Genomic DNA, 7,609 nt, shown 5'->3' with positions numbered 1-7,609 from the left:
CCGTCTCCGTGCAGGCTCCTGGCACTGGGATGCTGTGTTTTTGGGGTCCCCGTCTCCGTGCAGGCTCCTGGCACTGGGATGCTGTGTTTTTGGGGCTCCCATCTCTGTGCAGGCTCCTGGCACTGGGATGCTGTGTCTTTGGGGCCCCCATCTCCATGTCGGCTCCTGGCAGTGTGGATGCTGTGTTTTTGGGGTCCCCATCTCTGTGCGGGCTCCTGGCACTGGGATGCTGTGTTTTTGGGGCCCCCATCTCCGTGTCGGCTCCTGGCACTGGGATGCTGTGTTTTTGGGGCCCCCATGGGCTCTCTGTGCTGGGCTTTTCCCTCCCATCTTGCCTTCCTTGGGGTTGACTGATGCCTGTTGCCGGTTCTTTATTCTGCTGTTCTTGGTGGCAACGAGAACAGAATCTAGAAAATAAAAACCTAATGTATTTAACCTAACCATCTGCTGGAAAAGCTGTTATTAACCACAGATGTCTGATACTTTCTGACTTGCGTCCTGTTCACGAGACTTCCTTTCAGCTGGGAGTTCCTTGCCCTTGGGTTACCCTGTCAGCACCATGTGAACGGCGGCAGATGAAAACAGGGTGCTTACAGTGGACCTATTTCTTCAAATAATTTTTTTTCATTTTTAATTTTTTTGACATGGTAAAATATACATAACATAAAGTCCCCCATTTCAGCCCGTTTTGAGTGTACAATTCAGTGGAATTCATGTTTTTGTGCAACCATCACCACGTATCCATCTCCAGAACTTTTTAGTCATCCTAAGCTGAAGCTCTGTACCATGAAACAATAATCCCCCCATTCCTCACTCTCCCCACCCCTAGTAACCACTACTCTACTTTATTTTTATTTTATTTTATTTATTTATTTTTCTTGAGATGGTCTCACTCTGTTGCCCAGGCTAGAGCACAGTGGTGCAATCACAGCTTATTGCAGCCTCGACCTCTCAGGCTCAAGAAACCCTCCCACCTCAGCTTCCCCAGTAGCTTAGACCACAGGCATGAGCCACCGCATCTAGCTTTTTTTTTTTTTTTTTTATTTGTACGTTTCGCCATGTTGTCTAGGCTGGTCTTGAACTCCTGGGCTCAGCTGATCCTTCTGCCTCAGCCTCCCGCAGTCTACTTTCTTTCTCTGTGAGTTTGACTACTCCCACTACCGCATATAGGTGGCATCATACAATATTTGTCCTTTTTTGTATTTCTTTTGAAAAGATTCTAGAGCATAACTGCTACTTCCAAGTCATTTCTGAGCAGGCCAGACTAGCAGTGGTAAGGACTGAGGATGAGAGACATGCTGTGTGTGTGTAAGATGTGCCTGGGCTAACCCAGCCTGTGCTGGCCTGGGGTGATGGGCTTCTGCAGCCGCTGGCCATGCAGCTGTGCCCAGGTGGTTCCTGTCTAGACACTGCAGCTGAGTATGTGCCATTTCTTTTTTTTTTTGGAACGGAATGTTGCTCTGTCGCCCAGGCTGGAGTACAGTGGCCAGATCTCAGCTCACTGCAAGCTCTGCCTCCCGGGTTCACGCCATTCTCCTGCCTCAGCCTCCCGAGTAGCTGGGACTACAGGCACCCGCCACCTCGCCCGGCTAGTTTTTTGTATTTTTTAGTAGAGACGGGGTTTCACCGTGTTAGCCAGGATGGCCTCGATCTCCTGACCTCGTGATCCGCCCGTCTTGGCCTCCCAAAGTGCTGGGATTACAGGCTTGAGCCACCGTGCCCGGCCGTGCCATTTCTTTTGTCTTCCCTCATTCAGATGTTTGTATTTGACCAAAATCTGATGAGACTTTTGTGCCATTTTCTTAAGCAGTGGTAAAACATTCTGACTATTCAAAAAGTCTTTTTTCCACTCCAGCCCCCAGCCCTCTCCCTGTGGGGAATGGAGGTTACCCATCTCTTGGGTATCTTTCCAGATATATTCAATCCATATGTAATCCTATGTATGTCTATATGTGTGTGCTTGTCTCCAGCATGGTGTGTTAATCTAATAGAATGCTACTCATAGCTGTGGTTAAATCAATACCCACGGTGTTTTTTTGTGGCTATGGAAATTCTGTTTTCAGCTGAATCATGTAATATGCTATAATTATATTTTACTTCTTATCTTAGTCCGTTTTCTGTTACTTATAAAAGAATACTTGAAACTGAGTAAATTATAAAGGAAGAAAATTTATTTCTCACAGTTAAGGAGGCCGGGACATTTAAGGTCAAGGACCCTCAGCTGATGATGGTCTTCTTGCTGATGCGACTCTGCAGGGTCGTAAGGCAGCGCAGGGCATCACATGGTGAGGGGGCTGGATGTGCTCGTGTGCTAGCTCAGGTCTCTCTTCCTCTTCTTATAAAGCTGCCAGTTCCACTCCCATTCATCCTTGATCCCATTATTAATCCATGAATGGATTAATCACCTCTTAAAAGCCTCACCTCTCCATACTGCCATATTGGGGATTAAGTTTTGATACAGGTTTTGAAGGGAATATTCAAGCCATAGCACTTAAGGACTTAGCGCTTAATTAATTAATTATTTATTTGAGACTGGGTCTCTGTCTTCCAGGCTGGATTGCAGTGTGCGATCATAGCTCACTGCAGCCTCAAACTCTTGGGCTTAAACAATCCTCCCACTTTAGCCTCCGAAGTAGCTGGGGCTACAGGCATGTGCCACCATGACCAGCTAATTTTTATTTTTTATTTTTTATTTTTTTTGGTAAGAGATGAGTTCTCGTTATGTTGCCCAGGCTGATCTCAAACTCCTGGCCTCAAACGACTCTCTCACCTTAGCCTCCCAAAGTACTGGGATTACAGGCATGAGCCTCTGCGCCCAGTCCCATAGCAATTCTTGAGTAGCTTTTTGATTATCTTGAATTTAATAATTTCCTAAGTATCAATCACTCATTCTTCTCTAAACGCTAAAGGAATGTATGCATCATGTATGCATCTTCTCCCACCGTGACAAAATTATCAGTACTGATATTTATTTATTTATTTATTTCTTTAGGAGATGCCTGTCCTGGCTCCCTGCTTCTGCCTCTGTCTAATCAGGTTACCCTCCGGGTCTGGGGTCCAGCTGTCTTTACTACTATTCTGAGGACCCCCTATTCCTCCTGTGGTCCAGCTCCTGATTCCTAGAGCCCAGGTCATCTTTCTTGGCTTTTACTCGTTGTTTTTTTTTTTTTTTTTCTACTTTCCTAAACTTTGTTAAAGAAAAAAGTAATGGTGGTAAACCTCTAGAACATACTCAATTTTCTGGGATTCCTCCCCCGAGAATGTGATATATTGATTTCCAAACGTGCCAGAAGTGTGCATCGTTCCCACTTGTACTAAATAGGTGAGAAGCTGAAGTCCTAAAGTGTTCGTCTTCCAACGTTTCCCAGTCTGTGGTCTGTCCTTGCGTCAGCAATAATTGCCTGAACAGCTACTATGGCTTCATTATTTTTTGTTTGTAGCTCTCTGAGCTCTTCTCTATGCAGCAATCACAGAATTTGAGTAGCTTCATTAAGAACTGCATCTCCTGTGTCAAAACCAGGAATATGTTTGTCTAAAGCAACAGGCAAGCCCTCTTTTGTTTGATTTGCTTTAGCAACTGCCTCCTGTGTCAGGTGCTCCTGAACCAAAATTTGAATTGCCTTAAGCATTACCAAGTGATCATCATGACATTGAACCTGAAGCAGGTTAGCCATAGCCATCACACCAGGCTTAAAATCAGGATTATTTACATCCAAATGTGTCAATGGTTCTGCATTTTTAGTTGCATTGTCAGCAGTTTTTGCATTATCAGGTACTAAGTCCTTGTATTTTTCAGCATTATCTCCATATTCAAGTCTAACATCTAAACCGAGAAGCCAGTCAACAGCTTCTTGTTGATCTTGAATCTTGAAAGAACAGTTAACATCTCTGAGATACGTTTCAAAGAACTTGGGCCAGTCACTGCTGTGGATGTTTCTTAAGTTACCTCTGTCTTCAATCTTGTAGTGTCTGATTTTCTGGTCTTCAAACCAAACAATGAAGTTTCTAAATTCCGTTTCATCTTTGCAGTTGAAGCTGGTGGGGTTGTGGGAGTCGAGAGCCATCAGCTTGCATCGGAACATGCTCCCCGCTTCTTGCACTCTTTGGCTTTTACTCTTTTACTTTGGCAAGGAGCCCATCCTTCACTAACTTCCTGGGACTTGCATGCCTGAAAATGCCATTCTCTTTACCTTCATCTTGAGGTAGTTTGGCTGGGTACAGAGTTCGAAAAGAAAAAATATTTTTTGTTTTAACTTTGAAGTCATTGATATATTTCCCTTTGAGTTCTGGGTTGCTCTAGAGAAGCAGGATGCTATTCTGATTCATTCATGAGTGATCTGCTTTTTTTCTCTCTGGAAGCTTTTAGGACCTTCACCTCATCTTAGAGTTGTAGCGTTCCCTGATGAAGCCCCATCGTGGGTCTTTTTTCTCCTACTGTGCTGCCCAGCTGGGGGCCCAGTTAGGAAAGATCCGTATCTTCAGTGCCAGGGCACTTTCTTGAACTTCTCACCTTCCGCATCCACTCTTTGTGTTCCCTCTGGAGCTCCTCTTACATGGTTGTTGGGATGCCTAGATTGCTGTTCTGAGCCCAGAGCCTTTCCCGTTGAGCCTCCATGGAGACTGAGCCTCCTGTTTTTCTGGGGAGAGGGAGGAGAACCAGGAACAGCCACTCCTCCTGTCTCCAGCCCCACCCCACACCCCACCCTCCCAGTGGGAGCCTTTTGCTTGGATGTCTAGAAAGCGACAAGGATAATTTATGGAAAATCTTTGCTGTAATATAGGTGGCATGGGTCTGGCCTTGCTAATTAATGCAGGCGCCTATTGTTACCAGACAACTGCTAAGCCTTTCCTGCCATGAATGACTAAAGACAAAATTCTGATTGAGTTCCCTTTGTGTTCTGCATGCTTCTTTTCTATTTCTGGTCTGTATCCTCCTTGCTGGTTGGCTTAAGGTTCTCCTGGGCATCTTATGCAGTCTGATTTCTACAGTCTAGGGTGTGTTGCCAAACCATCCTTTGTGCCTTGTAGTTTCTCAGCTTCTGGGGGCTCTGCCCAGGTGTGCTTCGCACCTCTGGTCTGGGTGCAGTCCCCTCAGGCTGCCTTCCTGAGGCTGTGCCCCACCTCCCTCCTGGCCTTCACTTTCTCTCTGGTCCCTGTCTCCCTGAGTCCAACTGCAAGCCTGCTGCCACTCCCGGGTCCTAGACCTTGAGGCAGAGCCAGTCTTCAAAGGCACAAGTGTCCTCAGTCTGTCCGATCTCATGGTTCACTCTGTTGAGCCCCTGGGTCTTGCCTCAAGAAAAGGATGCCTCTTCTAAAGTGGATTTGTGAAATATGTAGAAGCACCCCTCTTCAGTAGCCTTCGTTTCCCTTAGAACTCCAAAGACTAGGCCCATCTGTCATGCAGGATCTTCAGGGACTGCTGAAAGCCAGGGTCACCACTCAACCACTAGTCATTGCCCACGATGGGCAGGGCATCATTCTAGGCACAGAATTCTCCCCCATCTTTCTTCAGCCCTTCCTGTCACCGTGACATCCAGGGGTCTACCAGGAGAGGATCAGCTAGCTCCTTATTTGGAGATATTTGTCCTGTGTATTCTCTTTTCATCTTCTCCTGGTAACCTCTAGGCATTGTAACATCCAGCCACTGCCCCAAAACATGAAAGGATCTGGCCTTTCCTTGGTCCCTGGGACCTCCCTCATGCCCACCATTCATTCATCAGGTGCATTCCAAAATTATATTGCTCCTACCGAACGAGGGGAAAGGGGAAGACAGGGTATTTCAAGTCAAAGGGATGCCACTCACATTTACACATTAGGAAATGCAATGGCAGGGGACTGTTAACTCCTGGATCCTGGGAACAATAAGGAAGTAATGTTAACCTGAGCAGCTCTGAACCCCCTCTGATCCCCTGAGTTCTGACTGATGCCATTGTTGAGCTGTGTCTTAGCTGCTCTATTTATCACAGGCTAATGAGGATCTGCAACATGGTATTGTTGGGAAGAAGTAAATTTAAAATGTTTAGTGTTCAGAAAACTGAATTCAACCTGGGGAAACTGTGTCTCATTCAGACCTGGGGACCTCACTCACTACCACATGTCTGCTCCAGATGCTGACCAGGCCGTGCTATCCCCTGGCAGCTGCTACCCCTGCCTATGGGGCCATGGGTCAGGATAGAGCCCCCTCTACCCTTGATAGCTTCCTGGTCTCTTTCAAGCCTTAAGCCTCAGCCCTTCACAGGTTGAGGGATGAGATTTATTTTGCTTAGTGATAAATAGGTTATACAGGGAGGCAAGCTTCTAGGAAGGAAGGTGGACCTTCTATGTATTTCTTCTTTTTCTTCCTTTCCCTTGTCAGGGTCTTCTTTACTGTGTTTGAAGAGCAGTGCCTTTGAGCCAATACACAAATCCTCTGGAGAGCATCTGAAAGTATTTAAAAATGTTCTCGGGCTGAGAAGCGTGGCTCATGGCTGTAATCCCAGCACTTTGGGAGGCTGAGCTGGGAAGATGGCTTGAGCCCAGGAGTTCAAGGCTGCAGTGAGCCGTGATGGTGCAGCTGCACTCCAGCTTGGGTGACAGAGCGAGACCCCATCTCAAATAAAATAAAATAAAATAAAATAAAAATGTGGATTTCAATATGTAAACATTGGGCATGTTCACCCCAGGAGAGATCATTAAGTACCCAGGGACTTGCACCTTAGGTGCACCTTCAAGCATATGACCTGTGACCGCTGCAAATACAGTCATACTGTCAGTGAGGGACTTTACAAAATGATGGCTGGGGCCCCAGAAAGTTCTAAATAGGACCAAGGCTACCAGCTCTCCATTTTTATGATCATTGCAGTCCTGTTAAATTAGGTGCGTATTGAAACCACACAGGACTTTGTGTGTATATAAAATGGAGTTAGGTTCTAGTCTCAGGAGGTCATTTGGGATATGGAACAGTTGCCCTTGGCCCCTAAAAACCCATGGTGCCCCTCTAGTCATTGTGATCACCAAAAACAACTCCACACATTTCCAAAATGCCTTGAGGGCGCAGTACCCCAAAAGTACACCAGAGAACCACTGGTGCAGAGTCTACCACAGAAATCAAGACAGGTGGCCAGGTGTGGTGGCTCATGCCTATAATCCTAGCACTTTGGGAGGCCAAGGTGGGTGGATCACCTGAGGTTGGAAGTTCGAGGCCAGCCTGGCCAATATGGCAAATCCCTGTCTCTACTAAAAATGCAAAAATTAACCGGGCATGGTGGCGCAAGCCTGTAATACCAGCTACTCAGGAGGCTGAGGCAGGACAATCACTTGAACCCAGGAGGCAGACGTTGCAGTGAGCTGAGATCATGCCATTGCACTCTAGCCTGGGCAACAAAGCGAGACAGAGTCTGTCTCAAAAAAAAAATCAAGATAGGTGATAGCACACATATTAGTCAGGGTTTTTCCAAGAAACCGAACCTATAGGATCTGCATCTACAGCTTTATCTAGAAAGAGAGAGAAAGAGATTTATTTTAAGGAATTAGCTCACACACAGTGGAAACTGACAAATATGGAATCAGCAGGGTGTTGGCTGGAGACCCATGAAAGACTTGATGTTGCAGTCTTTTTTTTTTTTTTTTT

At 46.2% G+C, this 7,609-nt stretch overlaps 1 protein-coding gene and 1 pseudogene across 3 annotated transcripts in view; one reads left to right on the top strand and one right to left on the bottom strand.

Moving 5' to 3' along the window:
* MERTK (MER proto-oncogene, tyrosine kinase) overlaps positions 1 to 7,609 on the top strand; it is a 143,090-nt gene that overhangs the window by 50,072 nt on the left and 85,409 nt on the right. The window lies entirely within an intron of this gene.
* On the bottom strand, positions 3,164 to 4,095 carry LOC105540025 (annotated as a pseudogene). Its single transcript, XR_001006134.1, has one exon. The product of XR_001006134.1 is annotated as a UPF0568 protein C14orf166 pseudogene (transcript).

Source organism: Mandrillus leucophaeus, unplaced genomic scaffold (genome assembly GCF_000951045.1).
Source record: "Mandrillus leucophaeus isolate KB7577 unplaced genomic scaffold, Mleu.le_1.0 Scaffold214, whole genome shotgun sequence".
NCBI classification, from domain to species: Eukaryota; Metazoa; Chordata; class Mammalia; order Primates; family Cercopithecidae; genus Mandrillus; species Mandrillus leucophaeus.
This window is presented reverse-complemented; position numbering and strand designations above follow the sequence as displayed.